Source organism: Syngnathoides biaculeatus, chromosome 10 (assembly GCF_019802595.1).
Source record: "Syngnathoides biaculeatus isolate LvHL_M chromosome 10, ASM1980259v1, whole genome shotgun sequence".
NCBI lineage: Eukaryota > Metazoa > Chordata > Actinopteri > Syngnathiformes > Syngnathidae > Syngnathoides > Syngnathoides biaculeatus.
This window is the reverse complement of record NC_084649.1, coordinates 21,996,198-22,022,661: the sequence shown is the minus strand read 5'-3', so window position 1 is coordinate 22,022,661 and position 26,464 is coordinate 21,996,198. Positions and strand designations below refer to the sequence as shown.

At 42.6% G+C, this 26,464-nt stretch overlaps 1 protein-coding gene across 5 annotated transcripts in view; it reads right to left on the bottom strand.

Moving 5' to 3' along the window:
- Positions 1 to 26,464, bottom strand: part of LOC133507228 (cadherin-22) — a 266,013-nt gene that overhangs the window by 99,222 nt on the left and 140,327 nt on the right. Inside the window, exon 1 of one of the 5 annotated variants that reach the window (XM_061832065.1) lies at positions 1,095 to 1,122. The exons of the other annotated variants lie outside the window; for them this stretch is intronic. The gene's annotated coding sequence lies outside the window, so the exon portion shown is untranslated. Of the gene's footprint in view, positions 1 to 1,094; positions 1,123 to 26,464 lie in introns of those variants that run through there. 5 annotated transcript variants of the gene reach the window in all.

Below are 26,464 nucleotides of genomic sequence, written 5' to 3'. Positions count from 1 at the left end.
TTTCAATGTGCCCTACGACGGGGGACGACCAATTCAGGGTGGAGCCCGCCTTTTGCCGAAAGTTAGCTGCGATAGTTTCTGGCACTCCCATGACCCTTATGAGGATAAGCATCTTAGAAGACGGAACAAGCACTAAATAATAATGCGCTTGGTAAAAACAGTAATAGTACAATTAAAAATAACATGAAAAATTAAACAGTTTGTGCATCATGATTAATGTAGTTCACCGGTGTCAAACTCAAGGCCCGGGGGCCAGATCTGGCCCGCCGGATGATTTTATACAAACAACAACAAACTGTCTATAAATCTGAAAATGGTGCTTTTATGTGGTATTTCTTTTATGGCTCTAATCTTCATTTACCTTGATGTTTTTTTAAAAAGAAAAAAATGATGCGCTGCAATTTTGTAAACAAGAAAAGGTCAATTTTTTAGTTTATTTTTGTTGTTGTGGAAATTCATAAATTGCTAAACCCTAACCTCCAACCGCCTTTAACTGTTAATAGCGCATATTCAAGAAACCTTTGGGAGGCACTGTTGAAAAAAGTAGATCCTCCAAGACAAGGGTATCAAACTCACTTTTGTCGCGAGCCACATTTGAGTTACCATTTCCCTCAGGGGGCCGTTATGACCGTGAACCCATGAAAATCTTTTGCCTCATGATATTCACAGATGAAATTTATGAACTAGTTTTGAATCCGAAATCAAGCGTAATGGGTTTTTTCAACCATTATTTATGTTTGGTAAAACAAAAATACTTGCAGTATCTCAACTTTATCATTTATGATATGACAATTTGAAATGATCACAAAAATCATGATGTACATGATTTGCCGTTGCGGGCCACATAAAATCATGCGGCGAGCCGGATCTGGCTCCCGGGCCTCGAGTTTGACACCGGTGCTCTAAAAGGACAAGAGCCGTGTTACTTGATTTAGTCAGTGGGCGGAATGTTTGTAGATTTCGCATGAGCGACCGTACACCTGGTGGGTGTCGGTGGGGCAAGGAAAGGAAATTGCGCCGCGGTGCCGAGCCGACGACGCCGCAATTAGTGTAATCACAAGGCCGACGTCAGCGCGGCGCTGACAATATGTCACCTCCCATTAGGGGCCGTGAGCAAACGCGGGGAGCCGAACGCGACGCAGCTCCCGCTCCCCCTGCACAGTTCCCGGGTGTCGATGCACATCTTGCTCTCCTCAGTCACGCTCGGCCGCGTGCCATCGACTCGCCAATACCGCACCGGGCGCGGAATACAAAGTCTGGTGGAGAGAGAGAGAGAGAGAGAGAGAGAGAGAGAGAGAGAGAGAGGACAACAATGGCAAGGTCCAATTGCTGCCGCGAGGCTGGAAGGGATTCTTGGCAGGCAAACAGAAAAGCTTGTGGCTCCCTGTCAAGTTGTGGGGATGGGGAGTGATTCAGATGGATGAAATGGGTCAGATGTTTCTGCGGAGGTGCTTTGGGGTCGAACGCCGCGCGCTGCGGCCAAGCCGAATTCAAATCTGGCCCGCGATCGGCGAACTCGACTTTACGGGAGACCGTGTAGCCGTTTGCATCCGTTACCGAGCGGCGGGGGGGGGGGGGGGGGGGGTCCAATGCCGAGTTTCTGTCATTCAAACGTTGTGGTGGGTGTGACTGGCACATGTAATTATTTTTTTGCCCCTAGAGAGCGAGAGGAGGTCTTGTACTTTTCCTGGTTGATCACAAACCAGTTGCGGAAAATCTCCCATGAACTGAAAGACCGAAATTGGGATCGGAAACGACAAAACGGGAGGTTTAATAAGCACGGCGGAAGGGATTGGACTCTGGCTTCGGGTTCGCGCCGCGGCGTGGACGCCTCCTGGGCCTGGCTTTGATGGCAGCTTTCATCAAAACTGACGGGGAGATTCGGCCAAGGCGAGACGACGCCAGTTCTCTTTCGCACGTGTGTGTGCGTGTAAATCGAAGAATTGCATAATCGGTGCTCGCATCCATCCGTCATTTGCACGCTTATGTCAATGCGGCCACGTTCAAATGATGACGCTACGTGCATATTTTCCCTTGTGATGATCAATCAAGTGAGGTTTCTGCTGATTTTTATTTTTTCATCCCTTAATGAAAGCACCCCCCCCCCAACATTACACGCGGCTTGTGCAATTTTTAATGCAAGTGTGCAGAAAACACGGGAGAAGATCAAATGTGCAAATATTTGTTTTATGTCGCGTTGGAATGCGCTCCTAAGTGCAATGGTGACGAAAATGTGCTTTTTCTAAATAACCAAAAGCACGAGAGGCGAGAATGTTGTTCAATATTATTATAAAATTCCTACAACCCCAACATACGTTGAGCACAGCGCTTGACATATTTATTAGATACATATCTGCGTCAATTTTGCTGCGGTTTTACCGTTTGTAACAAGAAGGCGGAATTTCAGTGAATTCATCTGATTGTACCCAAATTGGCGGCACGGTGGAGCAGCTGGTAAAGCGTCGGCCTCACACTTCTAAGAACGCGGGTTCAAATCCCGGCCCCTTCGGTCTGGCGTTTGCATGTTCTCCCCGTGCCTGTGTGGGTTTTCTCCGGGTGGGCACTCCGGTTTCCTCCCACATCCCAAAAACATGCAACATTGATTTGACACTCTAAATTGCCCCTAGGTGTGATTGTGAGTGCGGCTGTTGTCAGTCTACATGTGCCCTGCGACCCTCGTGAGGATAAGCAGCAAAGAAAATGGATCTACCCAAACTGAAGTTAGAAAAAAAGCCTTCCGAGCAGCAAAGCGGTGGTTCGTACCATTATTGTTCCCGCCAACAAGGCTTCTCTCTTGAGTTTCCCGGCCACGGTCAGGCGCCTATTGCAGGAATTTTAATTAAAGATTTCAGTAAATATGTGTACTCTTGTAATCTTGGCCTCAAATATGTAAAGTAGAAAAACTGTTTATATATTTTAATCATGTTGGTACTCAGATGCACATACACGAAAATTCTTGGGTTGTATGTGTGTGTGTGTGAGGGGGGCAGGGAGTCCTACTTGCCAGTACTCACATTTCGCAGGGGCTTCTGGTCCCCATTAACCCCAAAAACGAGGGATTGCTGGTCTCAGCTCAGTAAACCACAATAATATTGGATGTTCTTTATAGTGGATAAAGAGTACTTGGAGGTGAATAATATTTTATTTTCTGTCCATTTGTGCTGCTCCACTGTTTGTTTTCAAATATCCATTGCTTAAATAATACTGTTTACATATTTTAATCATTCTGGTACCCAGATGCCCATACACAAACATTTCTGGGTTGTGTATGCGTGTGTGTAGTGGGGTGTCCTACTTGGCAGTTTTTCACATTTCGCGGGGACTTCTGGTCCCCATTAACTCCGAAAAACAAGGGATTACTGCTCTCAGCTCAGTAAACCACAATAACAGTGGACGTTCCTTACAGCAGATAAAGAATACCTTATAATATTTTTTTGTCTGTCCATTTGTGCTGCACCACTGCTTGTTTTCCAATATCCATTGCTTAAACGATTCTAACACGGCAACACCAATGCTATTCATTTGCCGGTCTCTGGCAATTCCCATCGTGTGTTAGCATTTAGCTAGCGGTGTTCTTAAAAAAGTGATCCCATAACTCAGTGGTTAGAGCATTAGTTTTGGTAAACCAGGGGTTGTGAGTTAATTTCTCACTGGGGCCTCCACTCCCCAAGAGTGGTTGCGTCGGGAAGGGCATCCGGCGTCAAAACTGTGCCAAACAAATATGAGCATTCATCTGAAATGACTCGCCGTGGCGACCCCTAACAGGACAAGCCAAAAGAAAGTATTGTTCTTCAAATTTACATGGTTGTTTTAAATATGGAACATCTCATTTTCTTTGTTTTTCAGTAGTACAGACAGTAAATTTCAACGGGGATTGTCACCGAACAAACTTTTTTTTTTTTTCATCCAGGTCTCGGATCTTGTACATTTTAATTGCAAGTCAAGGCAAAAAAAAAAAAAATATATATATATATATATATATATAAAAATAATCACAAGTCAAGTCAGTCTGTAATAGTGTTGAGTCACAAAATAATATATAAACATATATGTCTGATTTCCGTGTGTTATTTTCCAGAGTGCTCTCATTGCTTTTGTCAGTTTGAAGTTATTTCCGGGTCACGGACGTTTTTCCACCTCTCGCACCCCAATCAATCCCCCGCCATTTCCTTTTCTTTTGTCCGCTTTTTGCTTTTGTCGCTTGACTGTCCTGACTCCGCACCAGCCGGTGCGTTCAGCCGTGAGATTCCTATTAAACGTGCGAGAGGAGCGGCCCCCGACTCCGCGTTTCCCCTCAGCCTCATCAACATCGTGACGGTTCGAATGTTTGTGTGCTTGCCAAATTGCCCGTGAAGACCTCCCCACTCCACCCAAATGTCTCCGTCTACGTTTAATCTTTTGACCGCACGTCCTTCGTCTTCGCAATGTCATCACCGGAGTTCAGGCGACGTTCGGGCCAGGCGGGATGCCACGAGTGCCGCCATTACGGAAGCGGACAACGGGAAATGACACGCACGTTTGCACGTTAACGGACGCGAGCATGTTATTTGCGGAAAGGTCAAGCTTACGAGCCCGAGGACAGGTTGTGTAAGTGCGGTAATTATTATGTAGCTACTCGGGAATTAGAAGGAGCGACGTGTCAAATGTTCGACACCCTTGCACTCTAAGGCTACGAGAGTCCTTTTGGAAATGTCAGCGTCGAGGGGCGCAACTATCGGAAAGCAATTCGTTCTCTCAATTGTCATTACTGCCCGGAAAAGCGCGAAGGGATCCTTTGTTCCCATCTTAGTAACAAAGTGCGCTCCTTTTCTTTACACTCGCACTAAAAAGGTCAATCCTAATGATGTGCTTCGTTAGCATCCTGAATGAGGCTTGGATCAGATGCGAGCGCATCTTTTGAAAGCGTCGACGCTGATGTGGCAGACGTTTTTGTTTGTTGTTTGACATGGCCGGAGGGGAAAGGATCGGATCTGTTCACTTTCTATACTGCTTGTTCTCATTAGGGTGGCAAAGGAGCTGGATCCTATCCCACCCTGGGTTGGTTCAAAATCATACCTGTATCCACAAGCGACCATTAATAGGCGCATTCACAGTTTTGGACATTTTAGAGTCATCAAAGTGTCTGTGCAAAGATTTATAACGTCCACAATTTGGTTTCCAAAACATCCTCCAATCCTCGGTTTTCGAACAAAAATTTCTATATATTTTTTTTGCTTTGGTTTTCGAACAAAAATCGGCATTCGAACCCCCCGATCAGCTAACCCACGACGATTTGTTATTGTGCTTTCGAACGCACCCCTAGACTCGCACGCTCCTCCACTTCCACTTCAGGAAGGTGCTCAAAAGACGGCAGAAACAGTCTACATTAGATTCTTTCTTTGTTAAAAAAGGGGCGAGTCAACCCCACCGGAGACATTTGAATCAGTTGTTTTGCATTGCTTCTTTTCTTTTGTTCCATTAACCCTATGTCTAGTGGCAAGTTAATTTTTTTGTACGTTACATACTTTCTGTGCAAATAAAAAACAATTTTTCTGCCCCCTCCCATTATTGCTTGTTTAAAGTTATTCTGCACTTTTGTTAATAAAAAAAGGTTTACAAGGCTGGGGGCCGAGTCGCTAAAGATACGTCAATGCACTCCCAGCCTAGCATACTCTACTGTTAAAGCATACATTTTAAGCTAAAAATAAATATATTTCTTAAATGATTTAATTATATAAAATATTTAAACTATGTATGTATTTTTACTATGCAGTTTATTATTAGGAAAAGCTAAAAAAAAAAAAAAAACACTTTTTTAGGCTTGGAACGCATTATATCATTTTCCATTCATTGTAATGGGAAAATGTGCTTCGGTTTTCGAACGTTTCGGTTTCCAACAGGCCTTTTCGGACAGATTCGAGAACTGAGGCACCACTGTATTTCTTTTTGGAAGCTAAATCTCGAGAGCATCCAGCTTTTTGGAATGAAAAGTTCAACTGTGTTTGCTCATTATCATGCTATCAATTCCCAGTAATAGGTTGTGTTTTTCCAGATTTCTATGGGTGGCTATATAGACTTTTTTTTTTTTCCCCAGTTGGTGACCTTTAGATATTTAGCATGTGGATATTTGGTAGTTAAAAGAAATGTTTTTTTTTTTCAAAGTATCGATTAAACCGTTTGTTTTCTGTGAGACGATGAGCGCGATTAACAACGAGCGCTTTCCTCACATCGTGCAATTAACAATACAGCTATTACTTTCCAAAGAAAGTTTAATCTTCACACGACTTTCCTTTCCAGAAAAAAATCAATGAAAATAGGACAACAAAAAAAGAAATTAACCTGGACCATTTGCTACTGGGAGGAATTGCTATGGATTTTCCCGCAAACCCTGTTTAGGTTTTGTTAAGTGACGGTGAGCCCGTGCTGTAGTCAAGCGAAAGCTAAAGCGAAGACGCCGGCGCTCCTTCACATAGTGTAAGAGCCTCTTAAACAGGTAAGCCTCCTTATCATCATTACCCGAAATCAATCATCATCTGAAAATGCGCTTTGTGGTGATTTTGCACACATCTAAATGTTCCAGGAAATGATTACTATAATTCCCGCCCTATAGAGCGCACCTGGTTATAAGCCTCACGCAGTACATTTGTAAAGGAAATACCATTTGGTACATACATGGGCCGCACCCGTGTAAAAGCCGCAAGTGCCCACATTGAAACACGAGATATTTGCAAAGAAAGACGGTACACAGAGAGTTTAACGCTAGCGCCGCCACACTAAAGCTAATGCTAGCGCCGACACGCTAATAGTTAAAAAAAAAAAAAACATACTTCACTGAGACACGGCAGTAACACGAGAGCATAGCACTAACAGCCTGACCGGTAAAAGTCACTTCCTCGGCACATATAGTCCACCAGTCTCACGCTTACTTTTTCGCTCGAGTGGCTCCTTGCGGCCGTTAGAAAAAAAAAATGCACAAATTAGCCACATCACCGCATAAACCGCAGGGGTTGAAAACGCGTGAAAAAAGTCACGGCTTATAAGCCCGATATTACGGTAGATGCATTAAAATGTGTGACGATACAGTCGGGGCGAGGCTCATCATTTCTAGTTAAACATAAACGCGTTGGCTCCTTGGGTTAGCAAAGGGCCCGTTCCGTTGCGTTAGCAACCAGATGAATAAAAATCTGCAAAATATCGGAAAATAAAATGTATTTTAGAGATGCAATACAGATAGCCAAAGCATGTACTGTAGGTCAGTTTAGCGATACAAACACAAAGTACTGCAAATGAAACTTTGTCACAAGGTGACCCCTTTACCTTTGGGATAATTGAAATTACTCGCATAATGGAATGAACACCGAGTGCAAATCAACTGATTATACCCACTTGCGGGTTTATTAGAGGATGCGCCGCGCAACGTGAGCCACTCTAGTCGGGAAGGAGAGCTCCTTCATTTCGGTATAATTAAACACGCTTCAGGTAGCCTGAGGTCACAGGAAGCCCTCGCTGGGCATACAGATTTGGGTATTAGAATGGAAACGTCAATATCGCTGCGCACGTAAAACTGAGTTTCGGTTTGAAACTGTGGCTGACGGTGAGACGGAAATGTCCCGGCGTGACCCGAAAATCCTGTGAGTGTGAGACCTGTTCGAAAGGTTCCAGGGCTGGTGTCACAAAATATAAAGTCCAAAGTGAGCCACGTTCACGCCTTGTTTTTATCCTGCTGCAGCACGAAAAAAAGCAAAAGTTGGCCTATCGAAGGAATGTTCAGGATCTCACCGGGAGGTAAATCATACCTTTGCAATCAACTTGTCTCGCTCCCCTGCTGCGGCCTGGCGCAAACCATCAACACGGCGTAGGGAGCGCGCGTTCCAAGCGTTAACAACTCCGTCATTAAGAGCGCGTTGAATTATGAAGCCCATCAGAAGTCCATCGGCACTCCATAAGGATCGCAGCATGCACAGTTTTGGATCCATCAAGCTTGACTGTTGTACTTTATAAAAAAAAAAGAAAAAAACAACAAAAAAAACCCCACCTCATTCTGTCAGGTTCCGTACTGTACGGAAAACTACTTTGTCCATCACAGGCACTCTCGTTCCCTTCCTTTTAACATCCGGCGTCGCCCTTGCTCAGCGGCGAAAATTAACCAAACACAAAAGGGACGAGATCCCATTAGGAAGAGCGAGCGCTCCGAAGTAAAAGAACATAATTGGCACCGCTGAATAGAATGGCAATTGACACACGGTCGCCCACTTTGAGGACAAACATCGTTTAGTGTACGAGTGCACGGGATAAGTGGAGAAGTGTTTGAATTGCACAAAAGTGTACTTGCCAGACTTAATGGGCCTACAACTTGACAAAATAAGCACTGTTTCAATATGAATATGCACAATGCGTTTCCAATCAATGGTTTAAAAAAAAAAAAATAGAAAGGTTCAATGCCAGATTGAAGCTTTTCAAAACATCCACTTCATTATACTGCATCATATGGGTAGGGAGGGGGCTAAATCCTGGGATTCTACTTTAATTAGCCGAGTGCAAGTGTAGTTATTTCGTACATCTTTTGCATTCTAAATTGTTGCACAACAAGACAGCTCAATAAAGATAAAGGCCCGTGAGACAATACGAGACGGCGTATCAATTAAATGTTTACGATAATCACAAACTCCATTTAGCGTAGTTTGCCGCTGTAATGGGGCCGGACTCAATTTAAATCCCGACAACTAATTAAAAACGCGCCGCGTTGATGGCAGCGGAGAGGTTTGCTAAAATGCTTGTTAACTCGAACTCGACTCTCATTTTCAAATAGACAATTCACGTTTATTTGTTCGTGTTTTTTTGTTTGAAATAATCATTATTAAGGCAAAACTTCTATGAAGTACTAAAAGAGGTTTAATTTGTTCACTCATGTAATGAGCAGAAGCCTAAGAGACATCACTTTCTTTTCTTGTAAAGGTCTGGCGACGATGGGGAATTATTTTGCATTCTGCAAAATTCTCTCATGTTTTGATCTTCTATGGTACAGTAGTGTCCAATGTGGCTAACCAGATGAATCCCCGTTTTCTGTATATTTGTTATTGCAACGTGCCAAACAAGTTGCCATAAGTGCAGTCGATTCTCAGAAATCCGACAGGACGCAGCATTCATGACGTAAACACTCTTGAGGCTGTCTGAGTGGGCAATTTGGTAAAAAATGAGTCTCTTCAAAGAAAATAGCAGTCTGCGGTTGACTTTACACTCTCAAAAGTCTTTTGCACAAGCTTTTCTAGGATTTACCAAACCTTTGAGTCACTGAAGTAATATTTTGTTGTATGAACTGATTTTTTTTTTTTTTTTTAACTAACTTGCGGCACCTTCCAGGTTTTATTCCACTCCAAGGTTACTTAACTGCATTCCACAATTCATTTACATCTCTTGGTTTTACTTTAGAAACAGCATTTTGATGTCACGACACAGATTCTCCATCGAATTGAAGTCCTGGGTTTGGGCTGGCCACTCCATGACATTACCGTAATTTCCGGCCTATAAGCCGCGACTTTTCTGACACGCTTTTAACCTTGCGGTTTATGCGGTGACGGCTGATTTGTGCAGTTTTTCTAGCGACCGCACGTGTGACTGGCGGAATATATGTGCAGAGGAAGTGACTTTTAACGGTCTGGCCCTGTTAGCGCTGTGCTAGCGTGTTACTGCAATGTCTCAGTGACTTTTACCAGTACATTTTATTTTAAACCAGCCCTCTTAGCGCGGCAGTGCAAGCAATAGCTTTAGCGGCGACGCTAGCGTTAAAGTCTCTGTGTACCGTGTTTCTTTGTAAATATCTCGTGTTTCAATGTGGGCACTTGCAGCTTTTACACGGCTGCGGCCTATGTATGTACCAAATGGTATTTCCTTTCCAAATGTACTGGGTGAGGCTTATAACCAGGTGCGCTCTGTTGGCCGGGAATTACGGTAACTTTGTTGGTTTGGAACCAAGAGATTGCACGTTTACTGTTTTTTTTGGGGTCTTTGTCTTGTTGAAACACCCATTTCAAGGGCATGTCCTCTTCAGCATAAGGCAACATGACTTCTTCAAGTCTTTTGACATATGCATACTGATCCATGATCCCTGGTATGCCAGAAATAGGCCCAACACCATAGCAGGAGAAAACACGGCAATATCATGATGCCCGTCTTCACTGTGTACTGTGGCTTGAATTCAGTGTTTGGGGGTCATCTTACAAACTGTCCGCGGCCCCTGGACCCAAAAAGAATTTTACTCTCATCAGTCCATAAAATGTTCCTCCATTTCTTTTTAGGCCAGTTGATCTTTTCTTTGGCAAATTGTATCTTCTTCTGCACGTGCCGTATTATTATTATTATTATTATTTTTTTTATACAGAGTGACTTTGCGGGGGATTCTTGTAAATAGATTAGCTTTACACGGACGTCTTCTCACTGTCACAGTACTTACAAGTAACTCCAGAATGTCTGTGATCATCCTGGACCCGATCATTGGGCGAGCTTTTGCCATTCTGGTTATTCTGCAATCCATTTTGATGGTTGTCTTCCATTTTCTGCCACGTCTCTGGTTTTGCTCTCCATTTTAAAGGCATTACAGATCATTTTAGCTGAACAGCCTTTCATTTTTTGCACCGCTTTGTACGGTTTCCCCTCTGCAGTCAAATGTTTAATCAAAGTACCCTATTCTTGTGAACAATGTGTTGAACGACCCATTTTCCTCGAGCTTTCAAGGAAATATGCATGTTCAACATGTGCTGGCTTCGTCCTTAAATAGAGGTGATTCACATCTGTTTTTCCCAAAATTAATGACCTCACATTGAATGCCGCTGATATTTTTTAACACACCCCTTTGAACAAATTGCCCGATTCCACAGCCTTAAAAGTGTGTACGTAATGAATGCCGGGTCTTGTTGGTTTTCTGAGAATTTTCTGCACCTACTGGTAACTTATTTTATGCTTGTTGGTTTTCTGAGAATCAACTGCACCTACTGGTAACTTATTTTGTGTGTAGCAATAAAAAAAAAATATATATATATATATATATATATATATATATATACTGAAAGTGTGAAATAATATGGTTAGTCACATTGAACTGCAATTCTCTATTTATATATTCAAGGGTTATGTTTGGGGGTGATGAACTAATCAGATCATTAAATTCACTTTTTTTTTGTTGTCAGACACTTTTTTTTAACTACTTTTGTGCTAAAGCCAGTTAAGAATCCTTGTGATTGATACAAGATTGCTCCATCAAACAAACGTGTCAACCAACAGAGCCTCTTTAAACCATTCGTGGGCAGCGTCCCATTTTTGGGATATCATGATTTTACGCATTATATCCTACAGTATATCAAATATATAAGTGTTTTAATCTGAAGCCATAATTTGGTATCAGGACAGGATAACTCATCGGTCAAAGTTAGCACGGAGTTATTTCGCTTTCCTTCCTGACCCAACATGGCTGCCTCAAGTTATCGTATAACTTAACCATAAATGAAAAATAAGTGTGACTTCCTTGATTGTGGCCTATTAGGATACTTTTATCCCAATAAGGCAAAAAATTGTCACGCTGCCCATGAACGGGTTAAACTTCCTCGTACTCTCATTGAGCGAAGTGTCTTTTCGAACAAAACTGATCCCAAAGCCACATCCTGAGGGAGCAGGTCCGAATCCATCCTAATCCGAATCAACACATTAAAGAAAAACTCCACATGCGCAAGCAAGGAACCCCTAAAGCTGAACAGACAAGACAACAAGACCCCGTACCAGGTGCTGTACTCCGTCAAAATGAAGGAATGGAGTCAATTCAATGTCACATTGAAGTTATGTTGAAAGTAACTCCTTCAAATCATCAGCTGCAGTCCGTGGACTATATGCGACCCATGATCCTCAGCGTGGAGGGCTAATGAGACTTGAATTAGGGGCAGGCTCCTGCCCTTCACTGTAGTCTCACGTCAAGAACACGACAATTACGATGCACGGCCGTGTCACCTTTCAGACTATTTGGATTTTTCTTAATTACAGGTTGAGCGTTCCCCCCCCCCCCCCTTCTGCATAATTAGAGAATCCGCCGGCCGCTGATTGATGCGAAGAAGACGGCAGAAGGACAGCGCCGAAGAAACGACCGGGAAACTGGACTATTACCGGCAGAGATTGTCTTTATTCTCGGCGAGTCCAGACCAACACGTCTGACAGCCCAATGACTCGAGATTATGCCTTTTGATGGGCAACCCACTCTTCCCTTGTGAATTTAAAGGGATGCTCGGGAATTATGAATGTTAGTGGGTTATCTCCCCTTGCCAGATGCTCCAACTCATTGTGCGAGAATGCCTTTATATTGGGGCTCAGGCATTGTTTTAGATGAGTAATGTAAACAGTATGGCGCGGCACTGCGAGATGAATGGGAATGCGCCCTCCCCCCCGTGCCATGAACAGTCATGCAAAAACATCGCCTTTGAAACAATTAATATGCGCACTGTCTGCTGCGTCCCATTAGCAGACAAAAGAGATTGGAGGCAATCAGGCGAGCTCATATGAAGACAGTGAATCAGGAGGCGAAAATGACTATTTTAGTTGGTCACTGTTTCCCGTCCCCCAAAATAAAAAAGCTTTATCGCTTCAAAAACCCACAGAGACTCTCGCCGTTTCCACCAATTTGGAGACGGCGTGTTAAGTCCGACGCCCCTGGAAATTGTTCACCGCATCTGCATTTCTCATCTCCTCTCTGTCTTTAAGACTTCCTTTGCCCCCCCCATCTCTCTACTTCCAACTGCTTCCCCAAACTATTCAGCGCGATTGTTATTCCCAAGTCATTATCTTATTTGTGCGTATCTGCTCAGCTGTGAATCCTAAAGGTATTCCTCTCTGTTCTCCTTTAGCTCGGCTGCAGCCGGGCCTCTCCTGCCAATCACAGAGCCTTGCCAACGGAGAGAAGGGGTAAAGAGACAAGATAAGGAGAAATGAAGTGGAAGCGGGAGGGGCGGTGGTGGTGGGGAAATGGTGACAGAGAAAGACGAAATAGCTGTGAAACAGACAGCGATAGAAGACGGAAGAAATGATACAGGGGGACTTGAAGATAAAAAGAGAGCTTTAGGGGCTAATAGAGGCTATGTGAGAGTCCAAATTGGGGGTCAGGGACTTCACTTGCCAGCAGCCATGGAAACAACTCGCAAGGCAAATAACTATTCCTTTTTTTTTTTTTTTTCATTTTTCTACATTTTTATGGGCCCACAAAAAAAAAAAAAAAAAAAAAAAAGAAATCTGATTCCAAATCAGTAATGCTGAAAAGCAAAGAATGTTGAAACGCTGATTGGATTTTGTGTGAAAACAAGCAGAATGTCTGAGAGGATGCAGACCACGACTAACCTGGAGATTGTGCGCGGGGTTGACTGTTTGCACTGGGGATACACAAAGAAGATGTCTGCCTTGCTGAAGGAATTGGAGGATTCCCGAATCGGTTCTTTCTTATTTATGAGAGCGGATTCTTATATTTGCATATGTGTCAAAAATGTCATACTCAACTTTTCCACTACCTTTATATGGTTCTGAGACAACCTCAATTGCAGTCTATGACACATCTACAAATAAAATACAGCTTTGAAAGGGCCATCAAAGCCTCGATTTTTCAGGTTGGCATGTTTGGACGGCTTCCTTTTTCTTATTCTATACCATTATCTCCATTTATTTAAAAAAAAAAAAAAAAAAACATCTGTTAGGTTAAATAATGGTACTTATTTAGTCCTCAAATATGAATATGACTAGTCAGTGTTATGTGACTCTATAGCACATTTCAAACAGCCTCTGAAAGTCATTTTCCCCAACCGCTTTCACTGTGTTGCCAATTTGTGTAAGAGGTATTGACACGGAAATGGGTAATATGCCAGCTCGCTGGGTTCAGTGAGAATGGCACAGCGGATAAAAGCTGGGTCTGATGTGACAGTGCTGCAGAAAATGCGTGTGGAACAGGATTTTTTGTCACTCCTTTGATTTGCAGCTGATCTGTCGTGGATGGAACTGCTTAGTCAGTTCGAATGGGCTCTTTGTGGGCTTGCTGACACGCTGTAAGGTTGGGAAATGGATGGAAGGATCTATACTAGCACTAAGGTACAACTGATAATGAACATGGGCATTAAAAAATCTCGAAACGCAGCTTCAATTTTTATACCTGTTACAATTTCAAGAAACAAAACGAGCCGTGTGAGACAAGACTTGGTTCCCGCAGGCTTCAAAGAAATGTTGCAAAAGCCCAAAACGGGGAAACTCTCCCTGACTGCCGACAGGTTTACTAAATTTAGTCGACAGAATAGTCCCGTTGAGAAACGAAGCGTTTACAAGTAACAACCTACATCCAGTACATGCACAGCGTGGTCCTCTTTTGGCGAAAGCGCCACTATTTTAATCAGAAAGGCTCCCGATATATTCCTTAGGTCATCAAGGGACTAGAAGTTCACTTGAAAAGCACGGGCGGAGCCGAAGAATCCGTCAAGACCTCCGTGTGAAAAATCTGGTCAATCTCAGAGAGTTATACGTGGGATAGATTTTTCCTTCACTATCCAGCTGCAGATTTATGGTTCTGGTTGGGATATAGAAGATTAGTAGTGTGTGTACTACAAACAGTCTTTAATTCAACCATTATCGTTCAACTGTAAGCACCATATTGATCCTGAACGAGGCTTGAATGTGAAAGATTTACAAAGTAGCAGATTGTCAAAAGACAAATCGATACATTTTCCTTCCTAACCTTTGACTGGTGTTGATTTTTAATCTTCAAGCTTTCAGTGGATATCCCATCCAAGATGACAGAGCATACATGGCAAAGGTCACATTGGCATGGTTGCAGTTTCCTGGTAGTCACACTAATGGTGTCCGAGTATCAGCCTGACCTCCGAAACCAGGAATGGCGCGGTGGGTGGAATTAGACGTTCCTAAATAATTGCAGAGTGCGATGTGAGGCCCCAAGAGGTAGAACAGCTTGATACAATGATTGCGTAGTGGTGCACGCGCCTGACTTTTGGGCAACCATCATTGGATTTCTCAGTGACTCGAGTAATGCAAACGGGGTGTGAATGTTTTGTTGTCTCTGTGAGCTCTGGCAATCAGTCCAGAGTTTATTGCACCTTTTACCCACAGACAGGTGAGATGGGATGACTTTGCATCCCTGAATGCGAAGAACATTGGAAAAAATGTGTGTGAATTGCTATCGGTCATTTGAAGTACACTACACACACCATAAAAGCCCAAAAAACAGACCTGCTTATTTCTCCCTTGTTATGTGGGGTGTCTTACATTTTTAAAAGCAGTGCATGCGTAAACCTCTTAGGTGCTAGAAAACTGAAAAAGATAAGAGTAGAAGCAGAGGGGTAACTATAACAACCAAGTTAAACTTAAAATAAAACAAAGTTTATTAAATTAAATAACTGGATTCCTATGAGGACGATAATACAGCCTACAGTTTATAAAATACTGTTTAAAATTGCACACATAATTCATTCACTCCAGTGTCAACATTTGTGGTGGTGGTAAGCTACTTGTGGGGCCCCAGCCTGACAGAAAGGTGGCTGCCATTCTGCGGCTGAGGCCCCCTGACCACTACCACCACCACCAAACACTATACTTACCCTCTGCACTGCACATTGAGATCATGAATGCGAATTCAGCACCTTGACTCGTGATACAAACACAAACAAACGGTCTTTTGTTCCTGCGCTCCATGAGCGAGAAAAGATGGACATGTAACATGGAGTTGTAAGTGCTTTCAGCAAGGACACACAACTGTGTAGTGACCCACTCTTTTGTCCTTCAATCTTAACAGACAAAAGGTTCTTGAAAGTTTTTTATTTTTTTTTCCCTCGGTTAAATCTCTCTTCGTGATGAAGGCAAACATTTACAAAGGGAAATTTAAAAAAAGGGAGTGAATGATATCGCCAAATAATTATGGAATTAGGCAGAAATGAATAGATTGTACCAATACAGTCATACCTCTACTTATGAACGTCTCTACTAACAAAAAATTAATGTTACAAATAGCCTCCTCGGAAAAATTGTGTCTCTAGTTAGGAAGGAAATTCAGGATACAAAAGGAAAAAAATTGAGCTGGATTGCACTGAATGTAAACATCTTGGTTTGAAAGTGGTGCCATAGAGCTGCTCTCCCATTGGCTATCGCCGTAGCATCTTCCTGGCATCACATTGGCCAGGAGGGACGTCAATCTTCACCAGTGATTAACTTCCTTTATCTTAGTCCCTAAATTCGTTCTCATTCGCTAGTGCACACTTGCACTGTACAACTTCTTCGCAAATGTATTCATCTTTTTCCACCAAAGGCCCCAAGAAATTGATGCCCAGCGCCAGTGAGGAGACGGCGAGAGTTGTTTTGTCCATCAAAACAAAGCAAGAAATCGTCGAGAAATCTGAAAAAGGCATGCGGTTGACTGACTATTGCCAAAGATTATGCAACCGTCGTATTTAATGAGCTCCTGAAGAAGGACGGCGGCGAGGGAACTTCGGAACAGGAGCCACACCCGGAGTTTAGGGCATCGTGTGGGTGGTTTGAAAAATTCAAGAGGACTGAAATTCACTCCGTTGTTGCAGAGTGCAGACCAGAAGACGGCAAAAGAATTTGAGAAGGCTACGTTCCACAGCAAGTGACGAAACTGGATTTGGACTATTTTGGAAAAAGATGCCTCCTCGTACATTTATAACAGCGGAGGAGAAGAAAGTCTTGTGCGTGCCTCCTCCTCCGCCGTCCCCCACGATGCCTTTTGCTTGTCACTCACCCTTCTCTTCGCATCGTTGCTCAACGCCAAAGGTAAATGAACATCATTTTTTAATTATTCTTTGCATCACGTACACTTTGAATGCTTATTTCTGGTGGCGCCGTGACCCTGAATTGAATAAGTGTGGTTGATAGTTGAAAATGACGGTTGGAAAGTGACATCGAACCCTCGCAAATATGACATTCACAAACTCAGTCATGCGTTTCTTTGTTTGTTTTTTTTAACTGTAAACAAATACCAACATTTGATTAGGTTCTTTAGCACATTTTGCAACCCTTCGTAACATTTTGATTTGATCCATTTTCCGTCAGCCTGCTAACAAAACACGCATACATGCACATAGAGCAAAGAATTTGTATGTATATCTGTTTCCATTTCAGCAGCATTTGACAAAAAAAATCCGAATTAATATATTCGTCGTCATGTCTCCCAATAAGACACGGGGGGGGGTGAAGTCCAAACTGCTCTGCCTGCATCTTCTTGTTTGTTCTGTTCCTCGACTTCAAGATTGGTAAACACCAGCCATCTTCGCGCCCTGCATGGCCAATCAGACGCGTTCCCGCTCCGCTCGGGGCCTGTTGGCCTGGATTATTAAACCGTAATGGGTCAAGGTTGGGCGCGTTGCCATAGAGTTGTTAAAAAGCACGTTTGAGGATTTCCACAAATCAATTCACAGAGCCCAATGCGAGTCGGCAGCGAGAGGAAGGAGAGGAAAGGGTGGCGGTTTAACCCCAAGTACTGTTGTGCTTAAAATTGACACGTTTTGACATTTACAGAAATAGAAATACCCTAGATGTCATTCTTTCACTGAATTCTGGTTTCAGACTTTGCCTTAAAGTGACCCAAAACACACAAATAGATGTAACCATGTCGTACTTTTGTATCAGGACATCAAAATTTTGTATTCCACTGAGGCTGCTTCTGCGTCAAACTGATGTCGTGTCTACTAAAATGGATTTTCAATTTACATGTGTGTTAAATCAAGGAAACCAGTGGGTGATGGTTGGAATCTTAATACTGTCCATGCCTTTAGCGCATGCACAGCTTTAACCGTCTTAAAGGTAAAGCTGGAAAGTGTACAGAGAACTGTCTCTCCCCCCACCGTGTTTGTACAGCTTCCCTGCAGTTTCTGACGAACCATGGGGAAATCTTGAATGAATCTAAAATAGTTCAAGACATATACATGTGGATTTTTTTTTTTTCCAGTGGAGGTGGAACTTCTGAGAACTATTTACATTTCAACCGCGTTTGCGCAAGTTTTGTCAGAAACATGATCTCTGAAGTTGTCGGTGTCCAAATCGTGTACTTGTGTGTTTCTCGGCACAATGGTGACGATTTTCATGGAGAAGTTAAAACTAGTTTAGAGAACTCTACAGTATGTGTTACCACCACAATGGACATTTCCGACCAATCAATCAATCACTCGCACAATAATAGCCAATCAGATAGCCGCATTGTCTTAACACGCCCCTGCCGCCATGTTGTCCCACAAGCAATGCTGGTTGTCAGTAGCGTGCGCTTGGAAAAGTTCATGTTACGAAGAAAATGGTCCTTGGGGAACGTGCAATTCTGATGAACGATATCCGGCTAGGTTACAAGGGGACCGGTTGATTCATTTTCCAAAGCCTAAAACACAGTTGGCGAAGTGTCTAAGATGGATTAAGGCTCGCGGAAGACCGCACGTACAACTAAGTGCGGACAATATCAACTAATACAAGGCAGTATGTTTGAAGGTAAGTGAGGGAAAAGTATCTTCTCGGAGTTTGATTGAATTATCAGTGCTTTATATATTGCAGGAGAACAACTTTCACTTTGTTAGTGTATCATTGAACTGCCGGATGAAATTTGTAATGTTTTATGCCGAAGAGTCGGGTTAGCGATATGTAAATGCGCGATGTCATGCAAGAGAAATGTCTATTTGCCCATCTGTATCGCATCAAACTTTTAAGACGGGGCACTGGGTTCCATTACGATCCAAGTCAAATGAATACACCCGCTCACTTATAAAGACGACAATGATATTACTCGTGATCTTAAAGTACTCATCCTGCTTTACATGCGCAATACGATTCCACTATTTTATCCTGTTGGATTTCAATATGAAGTTTGTGAGGGATCAAACTTTCGCTGTAACTCTGACATTGGGCCCTGCTCCGTCCAAAATCTTAATTCCGTGTACATATCCTTGCGTGAACTAGTTGAGACCTCTCTGTAGAACCCTCTTGGCCAAGTCTGGCGCATTTAGCAACAAACATACCACAATATTATCTGGAATATGCGATAGAGAATCGACTCCAAACATGTGCTGTTCAATCGCCAATTTGGAAGCTTGTGGGCGATGGTAACTGTTGCTAAGGGGGGCGGCGCTGAAGATCGCCAGTCGGAAAGGTCCATTGCACAGGGTCCTGCAGAACATAACCCTGCTGATCTTTGTGGGGATCGTGAAACAGTGACGAAGAACAGGATCGTGATCCTAAAACCGACTGACGGTAGCTGTTTTTATTAAAAAAAAAAAAAATTTTTTAAATGGTGTAAGTCATTAAATTGACTTTTGCTTTTCTTGATGAATTATCCATTTAATAATGTAATAAAGTTTTTTTTAGTACATTTGAAAAAATCTGTAGTTTATAATTTATTATAGAGATTTATGATGAGGATAGGAAAACTGAACCGGGAGGTTCTCTGTGCGGATGGAACAGTAAATGTTAACTTTGCAGTGCAAACACTTTTGCTCTGTCGCACGTGCGGATTCGCCAATCAACCTCATTGATCTCGCCTTAACGAGGGCATTAGCGTGGAGGACAAGAAATCCGTGTCCTCCACCTTTGCCCCATGTCCTGTTGCCAAAACGGAGCATTAGGCCTCATCTGCTCCCATTTTGCACAAACGCCCGGCAGCGACGCTAAGAGTGCGCGGAAAGGAAAACCACAAGACTGAATATTTTAAACATGATTGGGTAAAAGGCCTCGCTGTTAAGTCATGCGGGACCTGCGTTGTGTTCCTACGCATGGTAACCGTGTTGATATCCTGCCGGGGCCAAGTTGTTAGTCGCTCCTGGAAAATTGAAAAATCTCCTTTCCGGTTTCAAGGGGGCTTTTGTTTTCCGTTTTGCAATAAGCAGTAAAGCGAAGGCACACCACCCAGGGATTAGGCCTGTGTCGTTATTCAAATGAGATTGGTATTTGTTTAATGGCTTATTGTTAGATGGGTAAGAAAAACAAAAAGTGAAATAAGTAAAAATACAACAATGAAAGGAATCAATTGGTTGCAAAAAGTCAGATTGAGCCGGACCCTGTCGGACACTGGAGGTGTTTTGTTGACTCACTTGAGGGCGCAGCTCTCATAACCATTTGTGTACTCATAAACATTGGATTTCTCCTAATAATAACATCAGCAAAGCGATTATCTGCTGTAACAGAATCGCTTCTCGTTAAAGACTTCATATTTACACATTAGGGCCTTCTACGCAGAGTGCAGAAGTGGAGAAATAGCAGGAGGGATTTGTTGACCAGCACCGAGTATCGAGATCACACAGCGGAGTCAAAGATATTCCTTCGTATTTTGCGGCCAAACCATTAAAGTTTACATTTAAAATCAGTTTTAATAAGTGTTTTGGTGCTGCGGTTTTGATTTACAACACAGTTCAAATGTCCCCAGCAGTAGAAGAGGGACAATTTACAACCGCTAACATTTGTGACCCTATTTTTCGCAAACGGCATAAAACGCTCACATGTGCAGCCCCACTGAAAATAGCTTTTGGTGTTATAGTAACACTTCATTACAAATAAAGAAATACTCAAAAATAAGAGGTCAACATGGGTGTGAGTCACGTCGTCTGTCTCTGATGGGTTTGCTTTTTCTCAGCTGTGGCGCTGTCTTTTTAGTCAAAACCTAACCCAAATTTAAAGGAGCAAGATGGGGCGAGAAACAGCTGATTGTTCTTCTCACAGCTCACTTTTATCAAGTACTATATGAAAGTATATTAGTGCCACCAGGATTTGAATTTGAAATGCCACAGAAAACAGGATTTGAATTTGAAATGGAAAGTGATCACATTTTCAACCGGCTACAATTCACTGTCTAAAATTCACCATCTGTGCTACCAGGCAGGGTTACTTCAGGTCAGAACCGAACACCCAGCCAATCGCAGTTACGCTCTCTTAGACACGCGACGTCCCCTACTAAGAAAGTGTAACTGGATTGGCTGGCTGTTCTGTTCTGACCTGAAGTAACCCTGCCTGGTAGCACAGACGGAGAATTTTAGACAGCGAATTGTAGCCAGTTGAATTTTAGACAGTAAGTCGTAGCCGGGTGTATTTCAGACAGCGAATTGTGGCAACTATTGAAAATGTGATCACTTCTAAGGACTGGAATCACCCAATTCTTTGTGCAGCATATTAAAGTTATTTTATTTCTGTAAACAGCACAGAATCCACGTTTAGCTCACAGCACATAAATAGCATCCGCTGACAGTTCTCACACACCATAGTTTCAATGTACTGCAGCTTCTTCTGCGAATAAGCTAGGCGGCATCGGCTGGCGGCTGCAACAAAGCGCCCTCCGCTGGTGAATTACTGTTACTACAAGAACGAACACTTAAACGAAGGAAACGTTATACATGTCCACTCACACAAGAGTTGAATTTGAGCGGTAAAGTAAATGTGTGTGTTGTGAAGTGGGTAGGCCAAAAATAATAATGTTTCTAACTGTACATGTTATTAATGTCCAAACACCATGTGGCACAGTGGCACATATTTACTTCCATATACTACTGTCAAGTCATCATGACAGTTTTAACACATGACACATAGGTTTGTTTTTCCATTAACAGCCAAATTCCCCCTTTAACACTTTAAAGTCTCTAGTGTCAATGAACTGAGACGATTACTGATATTTGTTTTCCTTTTAAGAATTTGACACACCTGTTTAATGGAGCCAAATGAATATGGAATGGTAGATTTCGTGAGGGCGGCACAGTGACTCAGCTGGTAAAGTTCTGAGGTCCCGGGTTCAATACCGGACCCGCCTGTGTGGAGTTTGCATGTTCTCCCCGTGCCTTGCGTGGGTTTCCTCCGGGCACTCCGGTTTCCTCACACATCCCTCCCCCCAAAAAATGCAACTTTAATTGGACACTCTAAATTGCCCCAAGGTGTGATTGTGAGTGCGGCTGTTTGTCTCCATGTGCCCTGCGATTGGTTGGCCACCACTTCAGGGTGTACCCCGCCTCCTGCCCGTTGACAGCTGGGATAAGCTCCAGCACTCCCGTGACCCTCGTGAGGATAAGCGGCTGAGAAAATGGATGAATGGATATTTTGTAAGTTTTACTTCCCCAGTTGTGCTGAAAGTAATGCCACCTGTTGCTTTGGAATGACGCCTTTTGAATATTCTTATGTCTCTAATTATAATATATTCATTTTTTTTGTTGTTTTGGTTTACGATGTGTATGTGTCGATGTAGCCACAGGGGGTGTACTTGACTTGCGAGTCCACATTCTGTGTTTGCACGCACGTGACGGGGTAATATTGTTTCATTTCTCCCGTCTGCTTTGCTGATGTTTTATTCTACTGCTAACGTGTGACTTATTGCATTTCTCTGGCATAATATTGCTTTCTGGTGGTCTAGAAAGCTACACAAATATTGCATGACAAGATCTTCTGCTTTATTTTCTTTGTTTTGTTTTGCTGTGTTCAGAAAATCTCTTTGTTGGTACGAGGTGCAGCCTCCATCACGATCAACTGCGTCGACAAGAAGACGGAGGGATGAGAAAACACTGAAAAACGCTGAATAAAACATGACCTTGCGAGAAATAATGATCATTGACGCTTCATCACGCGCTTTTGTAATCAAGCGTAGGCAAATAAAACAAGTGGGTTCAGGTAGGGGGATTCTAAACATTTACTTTTACAGTCACATGAAGTATGTTTATGGTAACAAACATTGTGAATTCACTGAAGAGAGATTGTTGGGCAAGTTACTTCCAAAATGTCATTCATGACACATTAGTGGTGACGGGCATGATAAAATAACGTTCTGTATTACGTAAATGTATTAATTGTAATTGAGCAGGGGTGCTCAATGCGTCGATAGTCTTGGTTGGGAAAAAAAAAAAAAAAAAAAAAAAAAGACGCCAATCTAAACTGCGTGCATGCACAATTGTGCACCGCTGATGCAGTCTCAGATATTCTGCACATGCGCGCACACAAAAAATAATAATCCAATGCAAATTGAAAGTATAACATACAGCTATTCAGTTTGTGGCATTTTGCAAGACGATTCAATGAGTGAGGGATGACTGCTTGTTATATCCAATGGCACAATTCACATACGTACTGCAAAGAATGAAAAGAAGAATCCACTTGTTTCTTTTAGGCAGCACACAGAACTTCCGCTAACAACGACCGCCTCTCCACCACACTCTCTTTTTCCTAGTTTCCTCCTAAAAACGTACACTCATAATTACAAATGTTACAGTACTTACGCAACCCATCAATGTCTTATATAATGACAACGTCAACCACCGCTGCTCTAGTTAGCAACACAGTCTGGGCAACGTAGAGCAAAGACGAGCTAGAAATGCTGCTTATGTTTACTTTTCGATACTAATGGAGAAAGTTAAAGAAGAAATGCTGTTGTTTTAAGATGCAATGACTGTCGGAGTATGTGAATAATTGAAGAAAAAGTGGTTAAACTGGATGAGATTTTCTCTATTCCGAGTGGGAAAGGTCTGGTCTCAAGCCAAAGTAGAAAGTGCAGGATGAGATGGTGTGTCATTTTAAAATTCCACCTGGGCACAGTCTGATCCAGGATGAAAGCACAGACAATACAGTGCACAAAAAGCTAATTCTGTATTTTAATTATAGGAGGAACATAACATTAACGTTAAAACGGTTTGGGAGCGTTACCACCCCCTCTCACCCTGTCGTCGGTAGCTCGCGAGAGGCTGGCTGCTTGAAAAGTAGATCTTTGGGTAAAAAAAGTCTGGGAACCCCTGTAATAGGGTATAGTCCTTTCTCCAATACTTTTGAAAATTCGAAAGTGTAACATGGAATTAAAAAAAAAAAAAAAAAGAAACCGGCTAAACCGAGGGAGCCTCATAAAAGGTGATTGAAAAGCTTGTTACATATATTGATGGTTGGGGTATCTTGAGGAAGGCATGTGATCACATCAGGAAATTATTAACAAAATAAATTTTTTCAGCCAAAGATTCACATAATATTACATGTAAGAAAATGTATTCTATCATTATGTATCAGTAATTATGTTACATTACGATTTTAGAACAAACGATTCCAAACGATTAGCGCCACTTTCTGCTGCTTTATTCCGACCACGAAAACAACTATTTGGTCATGTCAGAGTGCTTAACTGACATTAAAACACTTAGTCTGTACTCCAAAATGAATGTGTTTTTATTGTGTATGAAATTATGCAGTTTTAAAGAAAAAGAAAGTGTCATCTGACACCATTAACACGTCAGATCCAACAATGAGGGGTCTCAACACAGTGCGGCTCCTCCCGGGTCCGGCATGCCATTTCATTTTCAAGGTTGCGCATTTATCAGCGCGCCACGGGAGGCGCCGGTGGTCTAACAACAAAATCGTTCACATCAATGCTGGATGTCACGCGAGGAAAGAAAAATGGATAATCGCACTTTTGTAAATGAGCAGACGAGACTATGCGCATTCCATAACGCCCACACATCAATGTACGTACACAAACAAATAATACAGACGAAGCCGCAGGCCGAGGTAACGGGAGAAAAACAAACATCCCCAGCTGTTAGCCATATAATGACACCGCATTGGGTTCCGCTGACGGTAATAGCCCTCCAAGCGGCAGCGGGATATTATGGCCCGACATCCGATGTAAACATCGCAGGAATATTGCACGCATCGTGACCACCACGGATGATGAGCCTTAACATTCAAATACTTCTGGGAAAAATCTTGTTCTAAAATGTGCGAGTATTTGCATTTGGGGATTTAGACCTGCACTTGAAACATTTTTTTCATGTTTTAATCAACTCTAATGGAAACATGAATGGAAGAATACCTATTGAGTCAAGAATGTACAGTATACACCAGCGGTGTAAAACTCATTTTTGTCACGGGCCACATTGGAGTTCTGGTTTTCCCTCAGAGGGCTGTTAACGCTGTAAAACCATTAAAATCGTTTCTCGCTTCGTGACACTGACACGTGAAATTTAAGAATTACATTTGCAATTAGAAATCAAGGGCAATGGGTTTTTCAACTATTGTCGACGTTTGGTAACGTAAAAACACTTGTAATACCCCGACATTATGATTTATGACAATTTGAAGTTTTAGTACAAATTTGAACAAGAATCACACAATTCGACATTCATGATTTGCCTTCGTGGGCCACATAAAATCATGTGGCGGGCCGGATGTTGTTCCCGGGCCTTGAGTTTGACACCTGTGGTATACACAAATGGGAAGATAAATAATATTCACTGATAAAATTAAAATAAAAAAGTGGGAGAGGAAATTATGACCAGTATATGGACATCAGGACACACTTTTTTTTGAGTGTGTGGGGGGGGCCTAAATAAAGTAAATACGCATTTGATGAAATAAATGGTCTTTATTATCTGAGTATCAGATGTGGCTTCTATAGTCATGTGCATAATGGAAAATAAATATGTTGGCAAAATGAAAATCTTTTTGGAGGAGAAGGACAGAGAAAATAACACTAAATATGCCATACAACAACAAATAAATTCTATTTAGTTTCCCTCAGACAGACTTTACTTTTTAGCTTCCCAAGTTGTCATTTTATTCCCTCTGTTAATGAAAAAAAAAAAAAATAAATCCAACTCCCCCCCAAAAAAAAAAAAAAAAAAAAAAAATCCATCTTGGAGAGGGCCATTCGGCTCTTCCATTTTTTGTGCGCAGCCTCTGGAGAAATAACGGAGGCGCTCTTCGTTCTCGTGACACAAAACGGTCGCTCCAAAAGCCCCTTGACGAGTTTGGTAAATCATGGCGGCTCCAGAACAATCATGCCAAACCTCATTCGATGACGGGAGGTGTAACGAGAAATAACGCTTGTTTAATGAGAATAAAAGCTCGGTTGGGTTTATACATGCACACACGCGCCTGATGGAGCAATAACAAGTTGCCGCCTGCTGGGATTACACAATGTGGAGTGCGCTAAACACCACCATAACGGTTACAATTCTCTCTCTCTCTCTCTCTACACTCCATGTCGGACGGTTTATCGCCAACCCGGCTGGACGCCACCCGATGTCGAGCGCAACTTTGAGGCTCAAGGCGGCGAGTAATGCGAGTAAGTGATGCCGCCGCATGCGCAGCCAAACACAAGTAACGCTACCATCTGGCCTCACCTCACTTAGAAGAAGAAGAAGAAGAAGAAGAAGAAGAAGACATGGACATTAGAAGAAGACATGGGCTAAAATGTCGGGCGTTTGGGCAAATGACAACTAAAACATGGCAGGATTTTCCGGACAGCGACAAGGTCCTGAGAAGGGATTGAAATGATTGGCCTTCGATGAGTAATCACTGATGCTGACTCAATTATCATTGAGAGATGTGATGATAATGATGATGGCGACTGGGCCTTAATTTCATTTTCTGACTCTACTCGTCCATTTTGAGTCAGCTCGCTAAATCTCAAGGATTCTTAATTTCACAAAGAACAACTTTCACTACAAGGCAGCGCAAAGAACAC